We start from the raw sequence: 26,410 nt of genomic DNA on the forward strand, positions 1-26,410 counted from the left end.
TAGTGCTACTAGAGCATGGAATGGGTTGCCTGAGTCAGCCAGGAAAACCAATGTCTTGGCAGAATTTAAGTCATTAATTAACCTGCATGACCTAGATTGACCTTGGAACATGCGTAGGACGTAATCATCTTCTTTTTTGAAGTAACGTCTGTATTTGATAAGTAAACGTACATGTACCTTAGATTTCTGATTCCACCTCTCCCTATCCGTTCAAAGACAAAGCTATAAAAAACAAGGTAACTAGTCTTAACCGACCTATTTATCTTGAACGGACTATACGCAGGATCTAGAGCAGTGATTCCCAAAGTGGTCTATATAGACCCCCAGGGGTCTACGAAAGTGAAAAAAATAAATTGGGGGTCTATGAGATGTCCACGGGGGTCTATGATAATAGATTTCATCCAAGCAGGTCGTGACTTTTTGGGATTCATTCCTTCAAGCAATACACAAAAAACTGCTCTTTGCGAAACCTTTTACAATGATACTTAAGGCATATTAATTAATTAATATTTAATGTAGGAAAGACTACTTCAGAGAACAAGAAATTCGTAAATGAAACATAATATCCGTAGTTGTGTAATTTCAACTCACTACAGATAGAAATTTGTTTTAAAAATTTTTTTAATGAATTTCCAAAAATGTGCAAGTTGAGCAGGGGGTCTACCGAAAATCAGAAAACATGGCAAGGGGTCTACTCGACAAAAAAGTTTGGGAACCACTGATCTAGAGTAAATGGCAAGGGGGAGGGGGAAGGTAATGGTGGCTGGAGGAATAACAAGCAACAGTTAAACTACCTGAAGAGAAATGACCGAAGTAGACTAATAATAAACTAATACATTACTTAAATAGCACACAATAGCTTACTGTAATCTATGCGTTGTACTGGTAACAGACCATTGCTTAGCATCACTTAAAAGTCGATATTGTTTAATCTTCACAGCTAGTGCGTCACGGAGTGGTGGTCCTTTGAAAGATAGACCCGCTTTATCCGTGAAAGAAGAGATTCGGAAGAACACAATTCTGGAGGGCTCGATCTATGCATGTGAGTAAGTGGGAGTAATGTAACTCGGCTTGACGTATTGTATCTGTTGCTTTGTGTGCCACACTATTACAGAATTTACCACTTCAATGTTCTTAGATGGCTGTCTGATTTAAATTCTTGTCAAATCTAAGTCTTTGCTTTGTTTTTCATATAGAGTTATCAGTACTGGCAGAGGATACAAAGGGTAAAGCTTTACAAAGGAGGTTACATATATAACTAAAAGTATACTTAAAATCCAGTCATTGGGGAATATGTTTCTTTTGTCGCCCACGTTGAAGGTATACTGATGTAGGCCTATAGGCCTACAAACGCGACATGAAGCTCTTCAAAGTCGACTCTAACAATTGAGGAAAAGAGGCACTTGGTAAAGCCACCTGAAAGAGCGATCATAAAGGAAGGGTCCTAAATTGCAGATGGCTTACACACCAGAAGTAGAAGGTAGGGTGAAAGTGCAACTGCGCCTCGTGATTACAGATGCCCAACCTGTGACCGCAGCTGTGTATCACGTGAGAAGTTGCAAAGGGAAAATATCGTCTCTCTAGACGTAAAATGCCACAGAATTGATTCCCATGTGCGTTAATCGTTCAAAACACTCTTCTAACTTAGGCATTGGGCCCGAAAATGCAAAAGAAACACTCGCAGATCCCGAGAAGCTCTTTATAACAAGATTTAAAATAAAAACAGCTCTAACTGAAGGGTGTTACAAGGTACTTGTACTATTTTAGCTTTTTACATATACTCACATATCAACTCTGTCTGTCTGGTAAAAAAGTTTGTACACGTTATTTCTCCCAAACCCAATCTGGGATCATGCTGAAATTTTTACAATTATTTTACTTTACCTGACAACACAAGAATCGGTTTAAAAAAAAAATGTTAATTAACTATTGGTAATAAATTATTTTGTTTGGTATCTCCAAAAAAAGGGAAAGAAATTGTACTTTACAGATGTGGTGAATTAGTCCACTTTAAAGGTCGCCGCTTTAACTCATTCTCTCCTTAATTATTTTTCCACGTTTTGAAAGGAATTCTTCATTTTGCTCATTACTATTTCACTACCCCTGTTATGATTGGGCTTCAATAGCTTTGTTGTTTGTTATCAGAAAATATTTTATTTGGTATAGAATTAAAGAGAAATGTATGCTCTTTTTATATAATTCAAAGTCAAGTTTAAAAAATTAAACATTAATTTAATTTAATGAGGTCAAAATCAACGAAGGTATCGTCGATTAGGAGCGAAAGAGTTAAAGTAAGTTTGAAACAAACAATAGATAACAATACAACCTTCTACTTTCATACGCACCTCACTAGCAGAGTCGTTAGTATGTCGCCCTTTGGAGGCTTAAGCCCTGAATTCGAATTCAGGTCGTTGCCCTTTTTTTAAATATAAAAAAAAAATTACGATAAAATCCACCCAGATATCCCTTTCTTTCTCCCCCCCCCCCCCCCCCCCCATGTTCCATAACTGGTTCAGATAAGGGATAGAATCATACCGTATCGAGAAAGCTAAAGGCATGAATTAGCGCTAAACAAAAGCAATTGCTAAAACTATTTCTAATCGCATAGTTTTATTGTTTTTGGTCTAGATCTATTACAAATTTGATGACATCACTGATCCAAACTAATTGATACAGCTACTCTTCCTATAACCTTATTTTTTAAACTATTTTTTTTAAATATCTAAATCCAATCCACTAGATTAGTAAACACAAACTACGGCCCGCAGGCCGCGGGTTATGTCCGGCTAGTTACTTATATAGCCTATACTTTTGTGTCATATTCTGCTATTAAAGTTCACACCAACTCACCTTCACCTGTCTCAGTCTGTTGGACCGTTGGGGGCACCACATAAGATCTGTTGACCGTCTTTCTTCATTCTTTTCTGTCTTTTGTCTTGGATAGAATCCCTTTCAATGACAGGCCCGTCTAAGTTATTAACTATTAATTATTACATTTTTTTAAGCTTTGAAATGTATCATTACACCGATTCGACTTCAAAATGAATATACTACTTAACACTTTGAAACAGTTTTGTAAAATGTAATAGTACTAATAGCATAGAATGATCCCTCCCCCCCCCTTTTTTTTCCCCTTTCGTCATCAGTGCCGTAGTTAGACTAGAAAAGGCCCTATGGTATTTGAGCTATGGAGGCTTTTTTAAGGCCCAATTTAAGTCCCGATATTATATATAACTGCTAATTAATTCTTTCTCTCCTAACTGACAATACCAGCGTTGATTCCACCAGAATGTGGTAAATAATTACGGAGAGAAAGAGTTAAGCCATAGCTATTGTTGCCTATAGGTAAATCCAACCTTTTTTGTTTGTTATTTTCTTCTTTGGAATCTTGCTATCCAACAAGTTATTTATTGTAAGTCACCAACGTTAAGCCCCTCCCCTCCCCCATCTGTTCACTCGCACTGCGGTGTCACCCCCCTCAGGGTTTCAGAGGGATATGACGACTGACCACACCTCAAGATTAGGCCCTGGACAAAATGGAGGATTGTTTTGCTGAGCCACGGAGGAGGAAATCAGACCGGAAATGGAATCACGCAGACGATCGTTACGTGGTAAAGGGTTATCAGAGGTGATTTAAAAAAAAAAAAAGACAAAGAACAACGGAATAGCCCGCTGAATAAGAATAAAAAGTGACAATCAAACAGAAGCCTACATGTGCAGAGCAAAACGCACATAAGGAAATAAAACACTGTTGAATTTGTGCACTGCCTGGTCGTGTGGTATGCGCTCTGGGCTGTCGTCTCGATGGTCCCGGATAGGATTCGAAATCCCCTCCCCTCCCCCTATTTTGTATTCCCCTAAGTAAAACAAATCTCGCGGTGGGCTTTGGCGCTAGGAGGTAAATGATTTTCAATTCGGAAGAAACATTCAAAACATGGTAAACAAAATATCTTTATAATTAACATGCACAACCAAAATTAGCATATAAATTAAGACAATCTGTAACCATTCAACCACTGGTGAATCAAATCTGGACAAAGTGGTCGTCTCTTCTCCATTGTGGCTAAATCTGACAGATTTTAAAAACGTCTTTATCTCACTGTCAGTGTTACAAGATCATCTGTGGGCAAGGAGAAGTATGCCTACACTGAAGCCTAATTCATTAAGCGCTGGTTGTGTGCAGCGGCGTAGCAAGGTACCCGTGGGCCCGGGTTCAAGAATTTCTTGGTGGGGCCCCCTTTCACCAATAAAAGGAATTTGTGGTAGTGTGTGACAAAACAATTGAGTAATCTGAAAGTGTCGGTACATTTGCCCAAAAGACACTCAGTGCAAGTAGTGGGGCATTTTTATAAGTAACAATGTCATATCGTTTGATTCAGTCAGGACAACAAGTAATGAAGTCTTCAAAGTCAATGTTTGTACAAGTTCTTACTTAATACAATTAAACGACTTAGAGGTGTTTCATTTTGTGTTCACTTTGGTATCATCCCAAGCTCTCATGTGGGCCCCAACTAGTCATGAGCCATGGGTCCAAGCGTATTGAACCCTTTCGCACCACTGTTGCTACGCCACAGGCTCTGGCCCCTAATGGTCGTGGGCCCGGGTTCATTGTGCCCCTTCGCGCAATGAATGCTACGCCACTGGTTGAGTGTATGTTTGTAAGTGTGTGTGAGTGAAAGTTGTTCGAATTTGCATCTTTATTGTCATGTTATAGTAGTTGTCATGGTGAGGTGGACAATTGTAGTGAAACTGAATTTCTATTTGTTTGGACCAAAAAAATTAGCTTATCTTATCTAATGTTGGCCTTAACCTGGAGGCTGTCTCTATTTCTTTCGACAGAGACGCATTGTATTGCCCAAGTACGTGAGGTGGTCAACATCACTAATGAAGACGCCATTCAGATTGATTTGAAGAGCTGGTTATAATAGCGCTGTGATAAAACGACACATTAAACTTAGTGCCTATTCGCATTTCAAGGTTCTGAACACTACAGCACAGTTATTGAACACAAAATTAAGTCTTACAAGTAGTCTTATCTTATCTATCTTATATAATACAGACGTTACTTCAAACAGATGACTTAAATTCTGCCAAGTCACTGGTTTTCCTGGCTAGCTCAGGCAACCCATTCCATGCTCTAATAGCACTAGGGAAGAAGGAGTATTTGTACAGATTTGTCCTAGCATATAGAGCGAGGAATCTGCCTTTATCTTTGTGTCTTTCTGAGTATTTTATTAGATTTTGTTTATCTAGATACCCTACATGTAGGATGTGATTTTTTTTTAAAGAAAAGTTTGTAATGTATAAGGGAATAAAAAGATTGCTAGAAATTATATCTAAAAAAAACATGTCCACGTATTAAGAAGCTAGTCACAAAAGGCTTACGAAAAGGGAAGTAAACGAGAATAAAATATATTTTAACCTGTTGCTGTGTAAACTAATGAACAGATCAACAAAAGGGAGCAAATTCAAAACTAGTTGAAGTGGAACTATTAAAATAAGGCGGAGACATGTTGTCTGTAGAGATCTGCAGGTTATGGGAGTCTGAACTGTCTGTGGCGTCCTGCGTGCTACCAGTGAACTGATTGGAGGACCTAGGAGAGACACTGGGAAGTATGTCGGTTGGTCTGTTCTAGTGTTAAGTACGACTTGTAGAACTTAAGCCAATACTCCCTGTGACTTGTGTTGTGGGCTAATATTTTTAACTGACTTCACTTCTATCTCAATTATTACTCCACATTAGCCACAGAACATTACAAGTTAGAAATATACTCAATAACAACTTTCACTGTTATAAACAAGACACCTTTATTTATCGCTGGGAAGTCCGTCTAGTCTTCATAAACTTCGTTTTTTCTAACCAACATCCAAAACAAACTACTTCTATACTATCGCCATGTTGCTCTTCTTGTTCGTCTAATCTACTACGTCATTAAGTCTGTCTTACTACGTCACTACTTTTACCGTCACTAAAACAGTACACAATATATTTGTCTAACAAAACTAACATACTCTCTAATCTAGTATATAACACTTGATAGCTGAAGTCCATGTCTAACAATTTGGTTATAGCTGTAAATACATACATCCTCTATTATTACCTTCTTTCTTTCGTTGAGTGCTTGCATTGGATTTAACTCTTTCTCTCCGTAATTATTTACCACATTCTGGTGGAATCAACGCTGGTATCGTCAGTTAGGAGAGAAAGAGTTAACTACAATATCCTACAGCTTTGTTAACTCCAGCAGATGTTTCTCTAGACAATATAAACCTTTTTCACCAGCATCCATATTGTAGTGTAGTATCAATGTTGAGCAATATGATAACAGTGAAGATACACGAGCGCGAGATTTATTGAAACTGAATTGTGATGTTTTTAAATAGAATAGCCCCCGTATCACTTACTCGAAGCTATGTCATACAATCTTATATTCGTTAACTAATGCTGATTAATCTCACACGACTTCCAAGCAAAACATTTTTTTAAAATAGACATGCAAACAAACAAACAAACAAAATATTCAATGTGATTATTATTTCCTTGAACAAGAAAGGGAGGTAACGATTATAATTTCATATTTTTAACAATTCCCCCCACTTTTTTATTTATTTATTTTTTAAAAATTACAATTCCTCTTTTCAGCTCGCAAATTCTTTATCGGAAAATAGTGGGCAGAACCTGCAACCTGAACTCGGATCTCAAAAAGGGTTCAGACGTTTCTTTCCTAAAAAGTTGACAGTTTATGTATATTTTGGGATAAAATAATTCCTAGCTAATTTATCAAACAGGGAAAACTCTGGTTTGACCGTCAGGATTTACAAAAAAAAAAAAAAAAAAAAAAAAAAAAAAATCTTTAAAATTAAATTTGGTCTGGAGTTCAAGACATTCTAGATCTTAAACACGTATACATCAGCGGGTATTCCCGAATGTCTTGTCATCATGATTAAAGAGATAAATAAAAGCTCATTTTTGCGAGCCGTCTACAAGCCTGTGCCTAAAGGCCTCTCTATTAGAACTCTATATACTTGGAGTAGATTTGTACACGTGTTTAACGACCTTAACCAGGAATTTTTCGGAATGGGGATGGGGGGGGGGGGGGGGGAAAGGGGATAGGGCCGTGGTAAAAAAAAATCTTTCTTTTATTAAAAAGTATTGGGCCGGAAGTCGCTTTTTTCCTTATATATCTTTGCATTTTTCAGTTCTCTTTTTAAATTAAACTGACATTATTATGCTATAATTTTAAGTGTGTCTAGAGAAAAAAAATTCTGCACAAAAATACGGGTAGTAGGGATCAAACCCGATAGAGGCTATAAAAATAAAAGACCTGAAAGTAGCACATGAAACTACACATTTACAGTACTTTATTTGATGAGTATTTTACCCAAGATCTGTATTTTTTTTTTTAAAGTACTAGCTTAAATTCAAGTACCCGGCATTTTCTAATACACGTATGTAACTTAATAACAGTAAATTTTTAGCTAACTTTATTTACTTGCCAGTCCTGGTCTAAAATTATTAGAGCTCCACCCACCCCTGTCTCCTTCCAGAAAACTCGACACTACATGTAGGTGTACAGTCCAAGGGTGATAATCCGAAAAGGAAGGGAGAGATTATCACTAAGGGAGATTACCCACTCGTTTACTCCAGATAGGAAGCAGCGGGTATCCCGAACCCGACTGAACTCATTGGACCAAAGGTCCTTGTTAAATTCACAAAGGAGACATTTCCCATCCCGCCAGTGGCTGCGACTGGAAGAGGCGGAAATGAAAAGGAATTAGTGTGATTTGTCTTGCGACATTTGATTGGTTGCGTCCACGTTGGAATCAATGAGAAAATACAGAAAAATGGCGTCACACGCTATAAGAAACAACAGCTGGGTAATTGTTTTATTTTGGGGGGTTAAAAGGAGTGGAGTTGGGTTGATATTTTTGTTTCAACTGGGCGCCCATTCTCCAAACACGAAGGAGTGGTTTTCTTCTTTTTTTTTTTTTTACATTGCTTGTATCAACTCATCGCGTCCGTCTGTCTGTCCGTCTGTCTGTCTGGTCCAAAACTTTTAAACGTTTTTTTTTTGTTGTTTTTACTTCCCAATCTTGAATCAAGTTAAAACTTTGCACAATTAGGTCTATTCATTGTCGATGACAACAAACAAATCAATCAACGCCCCCCCCCCCGGCCGACGTATGTGCACCATATGTACCTCGAATGTCCCTAGGGTACTAATATTGGTAAGCGTTTCCTCTTTCTTTAATAGATTTAATTTGTCATGCGTATTATCCCATCCCACCCCCCTTTTTAATTTAGCCTTGCCCTCTTCGTACTATATTGAAGAAAAAAAATAACATTGTAGACGCAAGGAGAATGAATTTCTGAAACGCAGGAAACAGTTCGGTCCCCCTATCCCATAAAAGGGCGCGAGCATACTTCTTTTTCGTTAAGGGAGCGCCACTGGTTGAAGTTTTAGAAACAATGATTGCGAAACTGATTGCGCGGGGTGGGAATAAGGATAATAAGGGAAAATTAAGATTTTGTATTAGAAAAAAATTCAACTTTGAATTTTATTTATTCTTTACTATGAACAAAATTTCGATCAAATTAACTTTAATTTACGAACCTTGCAACCTATGGCATGTCTATATGCCAGTGATTATAAAAGTAAATAAAGAATTGTAACTTCCGAGTAAAGTGAAAATTCGCCCGATTATTACATTTTCTTACATGAAAGCTGACAATGCCTTTTTTCTTTTATCGCGCGTAGGATTGGCGTTTTCCGCAATGAATGACACCCACAAATGACATTTTTTACTATTTTTCAGCAGATTTTATGAGTTTTCAGGAGATTTTAATAAATTCAGGAGATTTCCATGACTTTTTCGTATATATTCTGCAATTTAATAATTACACCTAGAATTAGCGCGGGACATAAGAAAGCGCGGGGCCCACTGCGACCGCAGGCTTCTCTCAGGCTTCTCTAGGACTTTAGTTCTTGTAATATTTTGTCCAAGCTCATTAGATCCTAGAGCAGCGGTTCTCAACCTTTTAAGCTCAGCGACCCCTTTTTACAATCCCCCACTCTGCCGCGACCCCCCTCCCGACACACACATACAGCAACAGAAGAGTAGACAATAGCAATCAATATTTTCGATGGTCTTAAGCGACCCCCCTGGCAAATAGTCAATCGACCCCCCAAGGGGATCGCGACCCACAGGTTGAGAACCCCTGTCCTAGAGAGATCTGAGTGTCAGCATCAGCTGAAGAAAGAGTTTGGGAAAGATCTTAGTGGAAGCACCAATTAAAAATTAAAAAAAAACAAAAAAACTTGGTGATCTGATTGGAAGCATTTGTTGAAAAAAAAACACTTGGAGAGACCTGAGTGGAACCAACTGTTAAAGTCTTGGAACTGAGTTGGAAGCAGCAGTTGAATCAGAAAAAAAAAAAGTTTTGGGAAAATTATTAGAAGGAAGTAAGACAGAACCCTAAAGAGTATCCCTTGAAGCCAGGACAGAGCCTCGGAGACGTTTGCCAAAGTTTATTAAAACGAAAAAGAATAACCAGAGAGTAATTGTGATTTAGACTCATAAAGACCAGTTGGTGTCTATTGCTTCGGCAATGTGTTGCGTCTTTTTAACCCACTGCTTGACTCTGTTTAATATAAAAGTAATTTAAAAAAAAAAAAAAAAACAAGCGATAGTGAAACAGGAAGCAGACAACCAACGCAGAAAAAAAAAAAAAAAGATCCATTTAATTCCATTTAGTATATAATTTCATAGCCTAGAGACTTTGGGAAAGTTGATATGTTATAATTATGTTTGTTTTATTTTGTGTTTTTTTTTTTTTTTTTTAGAGATGTAGTGGATTTCAAGTTAGTTCATCGCTTTCAATGCAAATCATACAAAAAAACCTGAACAAAATAATTGTTTTTTTCCACAGTGTTTATATCTCGTTATTGATTTCATTAACGAGTTGTTATAAATGTCATGCAACGGGACATACAAACGAAGACATTATCAACTTTAATTAGCTTACGAGCAAAATGTAAAAATTAATTTTAGAAAAAAAAAAAAAAAAAAATATATATATATATATAAGGGAAAGAACTGCACATTTAAAGCCACGTAAATCAATTGTAATATTTATTTCCCTTTTCTATATTAATACTGAACTTTAATAAAATTTGATCATATTTCTTTTTAACCGAAAATGAACACAATTTTTTTATTCACATTTAATCCAGAATTAAACTTCATCGTATTTTTATGTAGCGATGTCGAGAAATTATTTATAACATAAAGGTCTTCAATCTAGTTACATCAGAATCTATTAAACCGATACGAACACGCTCCATAACACAGGGATTGGTGTTTTTACGATTCTTACTGTTAGCTTGTACATTCTTCTAAGTAGGCAGCGACTGGAGCCTGGATACTGGACGGTGTTTTTTAAACGGCTCTAAAGATTTTGCCACAAATTTGACAGTTTAAGTGTATCTTTGGGAATAAAACTACTATCCGATTGGCCACTCAGTGAAAAATTTGGTTCGACCATTATAATTTTTAAACTATAACCATCTTAAAATTAAATTTTGCTTTTTTTTTTTAAACACGATTTCAGCGGGTTTTCCCGAACTCGACTCAAATGTTTCTTTCTATCTAGTAAAGCGCTGAAGAAATAATTAGACGTTCATGTACATTTTGCGCATTGTCTTCTGTAGAATTGAGCTTCACTGTAAGAGAAGATCTTGATTGTGCTAACTCATGGAAAGACTCCTTGTTACATTGAAGCCTTACACGAAACAAATAGAACGAGAGAATATAGACTATGACCAGCTTCATAATGGAGGAGCTGATTTTTTTTTAAACTGAAAAAAAAAGTTACCTTTCTAATTGCGATATTAGATTAATACGATGTTGCATGCAGTAAATGGCAATGATTTCCAGACGCGATCGGTGCCAGAATCACTACCGCCATATGGTTCATTATAGGTCTACAAAAGTAGACACTATCTGCCCGTCAAGAATTTCGACTAGATTACATGTCCGTTATTGGGCTCTTGGGAGGGTCCCTCAAAAGGAGAGTGCGTGAATAAGCTTAGTTCGTTTTCATGTTCTATCTCTATTTGTTTATATCAGCGGTTCTCAACCTTTTATGCTCGACGACCCCTTTTTACGATCCCCCACTCTGCAGCGACCCCCCCCCCCAACACACACACATACAGCAATAGAAGAATAGACAAAAACAATCCATATTTCGATGGTCTTAGGCGACCCCTGGCAAATCGTCAATCGACCCCCAAGGGGGTCGCGATCCACCAGTTGAGAACCCCTGGTTTATATGCATAAATGTACATGAAGACACCATCGTCTTTTTAGCATTATTTATTTCTAGCATAAACGCGTACTACTCAGAATGATCTACTGATTTGAATACCACTTGGATCCCTCCTACAACTCCGCCGTAACCATTTCATGTTTCTACTTACACATTTCAGTGGCGTAGCTCGGGATTTGGGGTCCCGGAGGGGGGCTTGACCTCTGGTGGGGCCCCTGCATTTCGACATTTGACATCATGACATGAGATACTGACGTAATATTCAATGTATAAGCAAATTTCAAACACTCAACTGGAGGCCCCAACTTGATTGGGGCCTGCGGGAATTTTCAAATTTGGACCTCCCTTCTCCAACCTAGCTACGCCACTGACACATTTACCGGAACTATCCATTTGGTACGAAACTTCGTATTTTTCAAGTAGATCTTCATGAACCTGCGAACTGTAGACTACCTACGGTGAAAAAAAAAAACTCAGGTGGGACCCCATAGGTAGTTGAGGGTCGTAGGAGGTTGCCTAGTTTGCCTTTGCCTAAAAACGGCACTGCCTCTAAAGACCCCTCTAAAGCCACATCTTTCCCGTCAAATTTGTCTTCGAATTTGTTACCGGGCTAATCTTGTCGATATCTCGCGAGATAAATATGTAATATCTGCAGCAGAAGTTCCTCCTCTTCCCGCATTTCCCGCCATTCCATTTGCTTCCGCTCGTGGGCGCACGTGCATCATAAATCTCACATGCCGCGCGGGATGATGTAATATGCTCACGCGTGATGCAAGGCGCTGGCTCCCAAACAATATTATCTGAGCTGTCCCCCTTTTAGGAATGATCAAGAACTGTAGTTAAGGTCCTTTAAAAAAAAAACTACAACTAGAGAATGAATAAGGCTGATATGAAGGCGCTGCCGCAACATATTAGAAAATATTACAAATAAAGGAATGGCAAAAAGGCCAAACCCCCGCTATAACTTCTCAACATAACAGCTACGCTTTCTGCAGAGTTAGTAAGAAATAGACCCCGAAAATCAATCAGCAATTCTAACAATCAACAGCAAAAGGTGACGAGTTATTTTGGTCAGTGACACGACTAAAATAGAACTGGAAGATAAGACAATATGAGATTATTAGAGAATCAGCACTAACACACAAACAAACACACAAACACACGCACACAAAACACACACACACACATCTAAGCACACCCAAGTTCATGAGCTCACTGACATGCCAAAATGACTCACACAATAAAACAAATATACTTATAGGTATAAATTACCGAGTATACTCCTAGACGCGGTGATTAAATATAATAGTATAGATAGGCCCCTATTGTCAGTAGACTAATTTTCGTTACAAACTTGATTCACTTTAAGTTTTTTTTTTTTTTTAGTTTCAACCTGCTAATGGAATGGGTTGCCTGAGACAGCCAGGAAAAACAATGACTTGGCAGTATTAAAGTCATTGGTTAACATGCATGACTAGATGCATGACGAGTAAGACGTAATCATCATCTTTTTTTGAGGTAACGTCTGTATTGTATAAGATAAGAAGACAATTTCTGTTAAAGTTTAGTTTTTCATTCAAGCTTATTATTTCCAGTTTTTAATAAGATCTACACATATTTTTTCTCTACTTTAGCAATCATTTTTTAATTTCCGTTTTCGTTATAGACAACCACAAATATTGTAATTTTATTTCTATGTTTTGGTCGTCTGCTGAATTCACATTGATTATCAGTTCTCGAAAGATAATTAACATAACAATAACAGAGGTAGCTCTCTGCGGCAGAATGGTCCGCCTCTTGTTATCTAAAGAACTCTAAAATATATATATGCTTATATCTATATTCTTATATAGTTATGTATTTTTGCATAATATATTACAAATGAATTCAGGATATTTTGTTAGAGGGAAACTCCGATGGTTTTTCAAATTTGTGTTATTGACATATTTGAATTCTGCGTCAAAAGTTGTAATAGTAAACATTTTACCATTTTTTATTTAAATGCTTAGAAACATTTATATTTAATAAATTAGACAGTAAATTCTTGACATCTCCCAAAAAAACGGGGTTCTTTGAGATTTTGTTTTTAGGTTAGGCATACGTCACTTCCATCAACAATACTGAAAAGGAAACTAGATTTAACCAATCGTATCGCTTCATTCTTACAGGCTATTGGGCTTAGTGACGGCCTATTCCAGAGCTATGATACAGTTATAAATACATGACATGTATAGGTAGATCTAAAAACATTAGGATAACCAACTCGAGAAAAAAAAGTAACATTTTCATCTAAGCCTCTCCTTTTCCCAAGAAGCAAATAGATCGTGTGTCTGACTGATTCGAACAAACTGGTCAGTGTAAGGCTAGTCGAGACTACGTGTATTCGGTCATGACAAGACAACCAAGCGATAGTGTTTGTTGTGTGTTGAGTGGTCAGGCGAGTGGTCAAGCATGTAAATCTACTTTTAATACACATTTTTTCTTTGCTTACAAGATTCTAGATCTAACTGCATAGACAAAGATTCTTTAACGAGAATGTAAACTTTGCTGTATGGTCTCCTGTTATACAATAAGTCAATAGATTAAAACGTCTTTGTGACGTTACATAGAAACCCGGTGAAAGTCAGACTGTTTTGGATGCGCAGGAAAATTACGTCGGAAAAACATCAATAAGTAAGTTATTATTGCAAATAAAAAAAAAAAGAATAATATATTCATTATCTGTAAATCAAAACACATATTGTATCAAAAATTGTCAAAACTATCGGAGTTTCCCTTTAATAAAGGACCTTTTCCATTGTCTTTATATGGTGTAGTATGCTCTCCAGACTATCGTCCTACGGGAATAGGGGAATACGTTGCAGAATTTTTTCAATTCCGAAGGAACATTCGAAACAAGAAAAACATGCAAACAAAATTGAGAATCTGAGAAAAACAATCTCTTTTTATTTTATTCGAAATTTATTTCAGTTTCTTTTTAAACTCCTTCAGCAAATGTCAATAATAATAAGAATAATAATAATCTTTATTATCCATAGGAAATTTGTCCCACAATTTGTGCGTTACACAAAAAAAAACAACATAACTATAGAATACTAAAAAATACATTCTCAAAACACCCACTTTTGATTTACAAGTGAAATGTGTATATTAGATAGTTTAATTACATTTACTGATTCCATTACCAGGGGAACAAAAGAGTTTTTGTGTCTGTTTGTCTTTGCTATCGGTGTCTTGTGACTCTTTTGTGATGGTAAATTCACTAAATCCTGACCCAAAGGGTGATTTTTTATTTCTAGAATATTTTTAGCTTTTCTATGAATGTTTTTCTGAAACAGCTGACTAATATTCCACTAATGTACTGTAAACATTCAAAAACTATTGTTCGAATAGACATTTAAAATTGTATACGTCTGATTTCTATTTTGATATAATGTTACACAGAGAGTGAGCTAGAGAGAGAGAGAGAGAGAGAGCATTATGGTGTTGACATTTGATCAAAAGACAGTGGCGCTGGTGGACCAAATCTACGACTAATTTTACTAAGTAAGAAAAACTCAACGTGCGTGCAAGCTTGCGTCATGAAGGTACAGAAAGTCATCGCAGGAGACAAAGTGGAGGCGGGGGTGGGGAGGGTGGAAGCAATGGAGGGGGGAGGGAGGGAGGAGACAGAACCGTGGGGGTGGACATCCACCATCAGTGGTTCCATGCTTAGGGAAAGATGGGGTGCTGGGTATCAGCAGTAAAGAGACAGAGAGAGAGAGAAAGAGAGAGGTGGTGGGGCGTGGGAGGTTAACTCCGTGCCCATCCCTGCAAGCAATCCACCCCTCCCTCCCCTCCCCCCTGATGACGAAAGACGTGGGGAGGTAACGTAGCGAGGGGAGGTCGTATAAACACCCAGGTTCCAATCGCGAGGCGGTGCATTGAACGCGTTTACTAGTACCAGAGTCACACCAGTTTCAGTTTTATTTTTGGTTTGGTTATAAAGCTATAAAAAGAAAAAAACAAACAAAGAACGACAACATTTAGGGAACTTATTTGATACACTTTCTCAGTCAAGACGTAGATAATATTAAACGAAAAAAAACTATCGCAGAATACAGAGAAAAATTGTGCATTCAAAATATAGGAGAAAACCGAAAGTTATAAGCTGAACATTGAATAGGTAAGATTTGTCATTAAGTGATGAAAATAGAATAATCGCAATACTGACCTATATAATATTCCATTTTCAAATTATTTTGTGTTTATGAAATATTGAAGTGATTTCATTATCATTTGAAGCAAAAACTATTTTAGGAAATAATGAATACATTGTCTCAATGTGTCATTTTTTAAATATACTATATATTTCCTACATAAATTAAAAAAAACTTTTCCCCTTACAATTAGCCTACTTTGTAATAGCCTTAATAGTTAATACTGGTCTGATGCAATTTCGCTTACCTTATGTAAAGGGGATGATGATATTATCGGGAGCTATCTCCCTTACACAGTGACTTTTCTTTCATGTCATCAAACTGTAGGCCTACTTTTAAGACACTTATTATTCTATGTTGATGTTGCTTCCAGAATGTGTGCAATTTATAAATCTCATCTACTGTGAAAAAATGGTTTGTATTGTTATTGAGGTTGGAGATATACGTAAAATTTGTAATATTTCATTATTTGCAACTAAAAACATTCTGATTTCTACACAGAAGAGCGAAAATGCTACACCACAGAACTTTATATATATTATATCTAGACTGGACACGGGGTTCTTTTAACATTACAAAAAATTTGAATTTTTTTTTTAAAGTTGAAACAAGGCGTTGTTTTTGTAAAGTAGTTATAAGAAGTAAAGTTGTTTTTTTTTTCAACCCTAACCTATGTAACATATAATTTAATGTTTAGATCTAGATATTTTAAATGAACATCGAAAAAAAGAGCACTCTCGTCTTATAATTATTATTTTGCAATGTTGAGATACATAATCTAAAAGATCTAGGCAATCAATCTATTTAAAAGTAGATACATACGATGACTAAAATAAATAGACGTGAATTATTTCGATCTAGGATTTTCGGAGCGATATCTTAATAGAAACTAACAGGAAATGGCTTTATTTCATGAATTTGTGTGAATATATAGTTCTGTGATTAATACACAACAATATCTATATATAGGTTAGTGAGTTGATCAATCGCGGATAAGAATTGGTTTCCGTTTTCCTGTCTAGATAAAATATATATATATAGGTCTGTGTGCTACACATTCATATTTGATATACATTTCTACATTTCTAAATGAGCTACCTATGGGTTAATACACGAGAAGATATTTCCTTAAACGGAACACAAACATCTGATTACCATTTCATTTCCTATTAAACCAATAATAGTAACATGGATTGGATTTGTTGCAGTCAGTAAATTTAGAATTAAGAATTGAGAATTTAGTGAAGGCATAACAACATCAAAACTGCATTTAACCCTTAAAGTGCTGAGCTGTTTTAAAATGAGTGCGTACAAAATGGAATTACAATAAAGAAACTATCACAAAGCATTTTAAGGGTTAAAATATATTTTCTGTTGGAATGCAGATTATCTTTCCGTTTCTGGGAGGTGTACTGCCTAAATCAAAAAGTTTTAATTCGGAGCCAACGTATCATGCACAAGGAAAATAATAAGAAAAAAAAAACCCCTGATATGTATCTAAGTAATCGAAGACATTTTCATTATTAGAAAATAAAGCGTAAGATAACTAAGTCACATTTTAATCTCAGTTTTGCCTTTAATGCAATTATGAGCAGCGATTAGGCTCTTCCTTAGGCATTTAGGACCCTATTACGAAAATCGCAATGTTAGGCCAAACTGTGTCTTATGCTGGTAAGGGAGGTTAGAAGGAAAAATTTCGACCGAAGCTTTAACAAGAAGTCTTTAATTTTTACTGTGCCATTTGAGCATGAAACGAGCTGCCTGAATCAGCCAGGAAAACCAATGGCTTAACAGAATCTCTGATTAACAAGCACGACTAGGCTAACACGTGAATGCGCGATAGTCTTTTATATACTCCCATTCTGAAAAAGGTCTGCAATTTATCACATAAGAAAATAAGATTATATTTTAATGCTACATTTTAAAATCGAACACAATCTAAGGGAAACAATTCCAACAAGTCACGAAGGGAAACTACTGGTACTGGGCGTACTGTCTTTTGATGTTTCTATTCAGTTCTAATACGCCTTCACTGTAGTTCATTACTTAAAGATTGAATACATCTGCAGTCAGGTTTAGCACAAAGGAAGCTACACCCTTCAATATTCAGAAAGATAACACAGATCCGACAGTCCAGAGCTATCGCTGACACAATTTATCAGTTGACTGATTTGGTTTCTTTCCGCCGACCACACGTCAGTTACACTGGGTTGGAATTTCCGAGTCTCAAATCATGTCGATGTTGTGTTTCCATAGCTAAGGAAAGATGTTTACATTTCCTATACAATGTCTCTTACACTGACCCTAGGTAGTGGGCTGGCACTAAATGGTGAAAGCTGGACACCTGCAACTCTTAAACTCCACTACTCTCGATCTCCACTACTCTTAAACCCTACTACTCTTAAACTCCGCTGCTCTAAAAAAAACTCCACTACTCTTAAACTCCACTACTCTTAAACTCCGCAACTCTTAAACTCCACTACTCTCGAACTCCATTACTCTTAAACTCCGCTACTCTTAAACTCCGCTACTCTTAAACTCCGCTACTCTCGAACTCCATTACTCTTAAACTCCATTACTCTTAAACTCCGCTACTCTTAAACTTCTCTACTCTTGAACTCTGCTACTCTTAACTATGCTACTCACAAATTCCTCTACTCTTAAACTTCGCTACTCTTGAATTCCAATTTTCTTTAACTCCACTACTCTTGAATTCCGCTACTCTTAAACTCTGCTACTCTTAAACTCCGGTACTCTTAAACGCCGCCACTATTAAACTCCGGTACACTTAAAATCCGCTAATCTTAAACTCCCCTAATCTTTAACTCCGCTACTATTGAAATCCGCTACTTTCATTTTGTTTATTAGCTTAGGACCTACCATCAGACATGAAGATAATCTCACTCTAGTCCAAACCTGCGTTAGGACGCCAAGGGATTGAAGCTGGTAGGCTCAACTCGGGATCATCGTCCCAACATCCCGAAGCGCAAATCACACCACCCTGCCGTCTATTATTATTATTATTATTATTATTATTATTTAGAAAAGACTCATTAAATATATTACAACGATCTCTAGACTTATTATTTGTACTTTGAAAGCACGGGACATCTGTTAATGTTATTTGTTCGAATTAGCCTCGTTTTCAAAACTAGGTCGTGAAATACGATTGCTTTTGTAACTACCTATATAAGTTGTACTGATCGCTTCATTTATTAACCTGCGCAGACTGCAACGGCCGCCTTCTTTTAAGGTATGCCGTCATTCCTTTACATGAAAACAAATCTTTGTCTAATCTTTAGAATACATATACATCAAACAGGAAGTGCGGAAATACTAAAAAAAAAAAATAAAAGCTTGGGATGATCCAATTAAAACCCCTCCATTATCTTAATGGCTTGGACAATAATTATAGATCTGTGATTAAGTTGTTAGAGAACTCGTTTTAATCATTTTAATTGTTTTATTTACTAGAGCCCTTCTTTAAGGATATTTAAAGATGATGTTATATGCGCATATAGTGAACATTTGTTTCAATCGATGTTAGCAGATTTGTGAAGCCACAAGAGGCGTTACTACTTTTAGTTGTAAGTTCTCATGTCCCTAAGCAAAGGAGGAGGATGACGACAGAGAAAGAAAGAAAATATCAAGGATGAAATTATGGAGAAAGAGAAGGAGAAAAAGAGAAAGAAAGAAAATATCAAGGATGAAATTATGGAGAAAGAGAAGGAAAAAAAGAGAAAGAGAGAAAAGATAGATGAAGAGAGAGAGAGAGAAAAGATAGATAATAAAGATTGAGATAGACAGCGAGAGAGAGAGAGCGAAAGAGAGAGAAAGAGAGAGAGAGAGAATGAGAAACAGCGAGAAAGAGAGAAAAAGAGAGTGAGAAGATATATAATTAAGAGCGAGAGAAAGAGAGAAAGAGAGAGAGAGAGAAGATAGATAATGAAGAGCGAGAAAGAGAGAAAGAGAGAGAAAAGATAGATAATGAAGAGCGAGAGAGAGAGAAAGAGAGAGTGAGAAGATATATAATTAAGAGCGAGAGAAAGAGAGAGAGAGAGAAAGAGAGAAAAGATAGATAATGAAGAGCGAGAGAGAGAGAAAGAGAGAGAGAAAAGATAGATAATGAAGAGCGAGAGAGAGAGAGAAAGAGAGAGAGAGAAGATATATAATTAAGAGCGAGAGAAAGAGAGAGAGAGAAGATAGATAATGAAGAGCGAGAAAGAGAGAAAGAGAGAGAGAGAGAGAGAGAGAAGATAGATAATGAAGAGCGAGAAAGAGAGAAAGAGAGAGAGAGAGAAGATAGATAATAAAGAGCGAGAGAGAGAGAGAGAGAAAAGATAGATAACAAAGAGAGAGAGAGAAAAGATAGATATTAAAGAGTGAGAGAGAGAGAAAAGATAGATAATAAAGAGTGAGAGAGCGAGAAAGACATAAAGAGAGAGAGAGAAGATAGATAATAAAGAGCGAGAGAGAGAGAGAGAAAAGATAGATAGTGAAGAGAGATATACGAAGAGTATAATGTCATAGCAATCTTAATTTATTTTATTTAAACAAAAATACTTTTAGAAAGTACTTGGTCAATGTAACAGATATTGTGTATTAACCAGGTGTTGTAGAGTCGTGTTATAAGTCAGAGATGTCCATACTACAGTTTTGTATGATGGCAGTCTGACAGATTGAACAGAATTTTATTAACTCTCTATGTCTGGTACAACATCTTCCACACGTTATATCTCTCTCTTCCCATTCTCGGATCAAATTCAAACTTCGCTCAATTATTCATTGGCATAGACAAAACATGAATCAATAAAAAAAAAAAACTATCCAATAAGTCAATTAATTACTGGAAATTAATTATTTTGTTTGAAACCAACAAGTGGAATTAATTCTTCAGTATTTGCAGATATGATTCAATATGTAGGGTTTGGTCCTCTTACATTGTACAGTTTATTTCCACCTCGCCCGTTTTCGGATCAAGTTGAAACTTTACACAATTATTTATTGTACCAAACAAGACATGAATCAATTTAAAAAAAACAACAACCAATTAATCAATTAATTATTGGTAATTAATTATTTTGTTTGATATCGAATAAGGGGAAATAATTTTTACATAATGGATAGATATAGTTGTAAGTGCGGAGTTTCTTTTCTTTAGTAAAACTTTGTTTTTTTAAATATGATATTTTAATATTTTGCTTGTTTTTTTGTATGCTAACAGGTCGATCTAATGCCGCGTCGTACGAGACAAGATTTTTTTTTTTTTCCAAATTGACTAAACCGTATGGCTGCCTCGTATCAGTCGTAAGCGCGCTGGTCCGTCGTTCGTCCGTATCGAATGTCCCGGTTTCATAACCTGCCCGCTGCCACATCCCCCCCCCCCCCCGGTCGTCCTGCGGGAGGTTTGGGCTAGGAACATCCGACACATGTAATAGTTAAATTTTTTTTTTATAGTGTGTATTTTTATGGGGAAAAAAATTTAAACTGTTCGCTTTCAGATATAGTAGCCGTTGAAACAGAACTTTGTAAGCAAGACATATCATGCAATCGGAGCTTCAATCTCTTTCCTTTTGTATGTGTTCTAAACGTAACAGACGGACGGACGGACAGACCACGCAAAACTTATAGCGGCCTTTCCGCTATCGAGAGCCACAAAAAAAAAAAGAAATATGTAGAAATGTGAGGGCGTTATGAGGTAACCTTAGTTAGGGGAGACGACTCCAGACCGTGAGACCGAAAGGTTGTGTTATTGTAGTGAGTTAGATTTTGTTAAAGAATATTGTTACTAAAGTCTAGTACATTTATTTGATTTCATATTAACTTGATTTTTATCTATATTATAAATAAAGTGTTATTTAGTTTATCCACAAAAGGAAGTTATTCAAGCTGAAGTTTTATTAGCTAAGATATATTGCGCCTATAACGGTTTAGTTGTCTACCAACAGTTTGATCCTCACATGAACTATCGGTAACAACACTTACCAAGACATCCTTTGCTCAGTACACCAAAAACACCAAAGATAGATATACTATTTATAGTTATCAGCCTAATCTCCAGAGAGTCGTCTTTAATTGTATTCATATCTATACTAGACATACAATGTACATGCTTACATCTTGTAAGCGTGTCTGAAGTGGATGGTAGCGCACTTGAGCTCGTACGGCGCGATATTAGATCGACCTGTTCCCATACAAAAAAACATGTCTTCAAACTCCCATCATGCAGTACACATCGATGAGACAATGTACAGCCATTGCTCAATTGAGTAGGTTGGTGGGTTGGTGGGTTGGTTGGTGGGTTGATTGGTGGGTTGGTTGGTTGGTTGATGGGTTGGTTGGTAGGTTGGTTTGTGGGTTGGTTGGTTGGTTGGTTGGTTGGTTGGTGGGTGGGTTGGTTGGTAGGTTGGTAGGTTGGTTGGTGGGTTGGTTGTTGGGTTGGTTGATAGGTTGGTTGGTTGTTGGGTTGGTTGGTTGGTTGGTGGGTTGGTTGGTTGGTTGGTGGGTGGGTTGGTTTGTTGGTTGATTGATAGGTTGGTTGATTGATAGGTTGGTTGGTTGGTGGGTTGGTTGGTTGGTTGGTGGGTTGGTTGGTTGGTTGGTTGGTGGGTGGGTGGGTTGGTTGTTGGGTTAGTTGATAGGTTGGTTGGTTGGTTGATAGGTTGGTTGGTAGGTTGGTTGGTTGGTGGGTTGGTTGGTGGGTTGGTGGGTGGGTTGGTTGGTTGGTTGGTGGGTTGGTTGGTTGGTGGGTTGGTTGGTTGGTTGGTGGGTGGGTTGGTTTGTTGGTTGATTGGTAGGTTGGTTGGTTTATGAGGACAAGTCCTTCGCTTCATCCCCCATTGATATGGTACGAGATTGACACAGGTCTGAGAGGTGCTTGTCTGCTTAGTTGTATGATGGGCGGCCCGAGTTCGAATCCAGTTGTAAAAAATAAAAAGTTCCCCTTTCAGGCCTTGCGATCTATAGGGCAGATGATGTAACGGTCATCTGTTTTCTGTTTCCCACAGTTAACGAGAGTGTCATGTGGCCAGCACAACGATCAACCGCCTTTTCTTTTCCACGACTAATGTCAGGTACCCATTAGAGCTGGGTGGTTCATGCCGGCACTCGCTGTTTGTAGTGCAGTCTTGCCACCGTATGCTCATGATGGTGTGCAAACATCTTGAATTAAAGCGCTCAAGAAGTCATTGTTGCTTTCTGCAAAGTACCCATGTCTCAGATCCACATAGAGGGACTGAGAGAACCACTGCTTGGTAGACACAGATTTCGGTAAATGATTTATTTCGCCACACCTTCCCTTGGAGGCGTCCTAGCACTACTGGCCCTGATCAAACGCTTATCAACCTCCCTTTTAAAGCAATGCGTCCTTTAAAATTATGCTTCCCAGGTTTGTGAAGTTGTCTACCACGTTAAGGGGGTGTCTATTCACTGGGGTCATTGGGGTTGAGTAGATTTTATCGTGTCACTTCTGGAACATGACTTCCGTTTTTTTCCGAGGTTTAGAGTTAAATCCAAAGAAGCGGCAGCTTACGCGAATTCGTTGACCTCGAGCTGGAGATCATAATAGAGTGTGCGCAAGACTTAGGGAAGCTGTATTATGACCATTTTATTTGTTTTGGTATAGGACAGTAGGCTTTGAAGATTACATTGTAATAATTCACCAGCAAATATACAAACTATGTTAATTAATCTAAGCTATCTAAACTACGAATAGTTAGTCATTTGCTTTCAAAAAAGAAAACTTGACCAATCAGATACAGAAGAGAGATCTATTAGTTTACCAAGTCACAAAGTTTTTTTTAGTATTTTTGGAAGAAAAAATTTGCCATGTTTGATTGGTTATTGTGTTGTAAGTGTTATTTTAATAGTTTACACTTTAATTGCGCAGAGCCGTGTAGGTAGCCGTGTAAGTAGATTTTACTTTGTTGACAAGGCTAATAGAGCCTACAATAAGATGATGCACATATGATTAATTAGGTCTATTGATTCATTAAAACTTGTTCATGTTTTGCAAAGCAGTACATTAGTGTACTGCTGAGACAGTACATTGGTGTACTGCTGAGAAGTTTTCCCATTTCTTGCTTGCTTTAAGTTAAAATACAAAGCTTGTTAATAATTTAGAATACAACCGATTATCTCCCATTTCACATTAAATATAAATAGAATGTTTAAAGAAGCTATTTTAAAAGGATTAAAAAAAAAAGTTTCATTAAATGATTTTTAAAATTTGTGGAAATTAATAGCAACAATATGTACTAGCAATGTGTACTAACAATGTGCACTAACAATGTGTACTAACAATGTGTACTAACAATGTGTACTAACAATGTGCACTAACAATGTGTACTAACAATGTGTACTAACAATGTGTACTAACAATATGTACTAACAATATGTACCGGTACTAACAATAATGTTGCTAGATAAAGTATTACATAATGTACACAAATAAGTATTCAGACAGAAGTTTTATCTATCCCTTAGACTTTTGGACCGTTGGGGGACCTTGCAAGATTTTTTGACCGTCTTTCTCCATTCCTCTCTGTCTTTTGCCTTAGTTAGAACCTTTTTCAATGACATGCCCCGTCCATTCTTTTATGTTGTCCTCCCATCGCTTTCTCTGTCTGCCTCTTCTTCATTTTCCTGGTACTGCCCCCTGAAGAATGGTCCCCGAAGACCTTGTAATATGGCAATAGATTTTTAGCGTGCTTTTTTTTTTACGATAGTAAGCAGGTCATCGCGGGGTCCATTCGCTGCCGTCACCCTATCTCTGGTTGAAATTGCATATCATGTGACATTAATAATTTAAAAAAACGAAAATCACAATGGTGTACTATTGTTTTAGCTGTTTCTTAAACTATATTTTTTTTTAGCTGGTCATCATTCATCGCGTCAAATAACGATACTCTGAGAGCTCATATGTTTTAAAAAAATAAATTGTTACAAATGAAATGGTAGTGTTATAGTTTGCCCAGAAATGAAAAGAAATAGAGTTTAATTAGATTTAGATCTGGTCAAGGCATAGTTGTAACAACAAGTTTGCCAAAAAAAAAAACAACAACACACACACACAAATAAAAATAAACAAAACAAAAATTACACACACACACAACAAAAAAAAAACACACACAAAAACAAATAAACACACACACACACACACACAAAATCAACACACACACAAACAAAAAAACCACACAAAAGCAAACAAACAAAAAAAACGCTTAGTTATTGACATACTATGTATGGGAAGATTTAGTATTCCTGGGGTAAAAAAACTGTGAAGTACGATTGAACTGATGAATAGACAAGCCTATTGGAAACTCTACTTTACTAGACCACGGTAGAAACTTTGTGTAGCTGCATGGTCCGCGGAGTGAACTTCATTTAATTGTGTACTATCTAAAAAGGCAAACAATTAACACGAAATAGGTTTAACATGTCTGTCTAACGTTGTTGGTGGATTTTTTTTTTTTTGGAATAAAAGAAACGCAGGAGGTTGCAAACTGCGGCCAGACAAAGTAGAAGGGGGGAGGAGGATAAGTTACCAAATAATATAGGGGGTGAGGGCAGAGACGAAATGTTTATCAGCATCTTATTTTTATTTGGGTGTTTGTTGTTGATGCATTTTTTCTTTGATTATCTCCCCTGATGATAACTTGCTTTCATACACCCAGGGGCGTAACTAGGGATTTGGGGGCCCGGGGGGATTGACCTCTTTGGGGGCCCCTTACATTTTGACATTCGACATATGACATGGGATAATGTACGCAAAAATATATAAGCCCCAAATCAAATTGGTTCAGTATATCAGTAAACTTAACAAAAAGTAATCAAGACTCTTTTAATGAATAATACCTTTATTTATTAGTTAAAAATGCACAAGTGACAAATCTAAATTGATATCGCTTCACGTCGTGCATTCTGTGCAGCAAAGACATCTATAACATCAACTACATCGATACTTTCTAGTATTTGTGACTTCACTGACATTAAAGCCATGATAAGCCTTTCTTGCGTCATTGTGCTCCTGAGATAGTTTTTGATGAACTTAAGCTTTGAGAATGATCTCTCACATGACGTAATGGAAGTGGCCTGAGTTAGCAGTATTCGGAGGAGGTTGCAAAGTTTGAGCACACGTAATTACCATATGAAGCCTGTTTCCTCAATATGTCTATTGGTGATTGTATTACTGGTTTGTTGATGAAAAGTGCTCGTGCATCAATGACATCATTGAAAAAGCGATTTGCTATTTATTTCATCATACAAACAGGAAAAGTAGCACAGTTTGTCATAAGCGGGTCTTCATCTAACAGGTGTCTTGGTTCAAGAAGAAACCCAAGGGTATCCATTTTCTTTCCAACCTTTGAAATCTGCTCTTCATCTCCATATGAAATCTGTCCAGCACTTCTGTTGCAACACGTTTGAATTGCAGTTCTATTGACAGTCCTACATTATAACTCAACTTCCCATCAAGTCTTTTCTTTCTTCTGGTTGTTTCGATTACAGGGAATCCATAGCATTCACTACCTTCTTTTGCCTTTTCGATGGATTGGTTTTTGTCAGTTTCTCATCATTTTGCAGAAAGCATGAAAGGGTACTAATTTCTTTAGCAGCTTCCCGTATACGCAGTCCAGACTTTTGTAGTTTCTTCTGAACTATATTAATTGGGCGCAAGAGCTTTGACCAGAATTCAAGAATACCCAAAAAATTCTTAATTTTCCACTGCATGAAGAAGATTCTGTGCTAATATTATATGGTATTACGTCATTGTTGGTTGTTTATGTTTTGTGCGCAAGAAAAAGGATTCAGAGCATACAAAAGTGGGAAAGATCCATATCTCGTTATGTTCGAGTATAGAAATACTCCGATAAGTGGACTGCCG

At 36.9% G+C, this 26,410-nt stretch overlaps 1 protein-coding gene across 1 annotated transcript in view; it reads left to right on the top strand.

Annotated features, from left to right (window-relative positions):
* The first annotated feature begins 15,231 nt into the window (after positions 1 to 15,231).
* LOC106054511 (uncharacterized) overlaps positions 15,232 to 26,410 on the top strand; it is a 91,216-nt gene continuing 80,037 nt past the window's right edge. Inside the window, exon 1 of the mRNA XM_056044397.1 lies at positions 15,232 to 15,494. The gene's annotated coding sequence lies outside the window, so the exon portion shown is untranslated. The remainder of the gene's footprint in view (positions 15,495 to 26,410) is intronic.

This window comes from Biomphalaria glabrata, chromosome 10 (genome assembly GCF_947242115.1).
Source record: "Biomphalaria glabrata chromosome 10, xgBioGlab47.1, whole genome shotgun sequence".
NCBI classification, from domain to species: domain Eukaryota; kingdom Metazoa; phylum Mollusca; class Gastropoda; family Planorbidae; genus Biomphalaria; species Biomphalaria glabrata.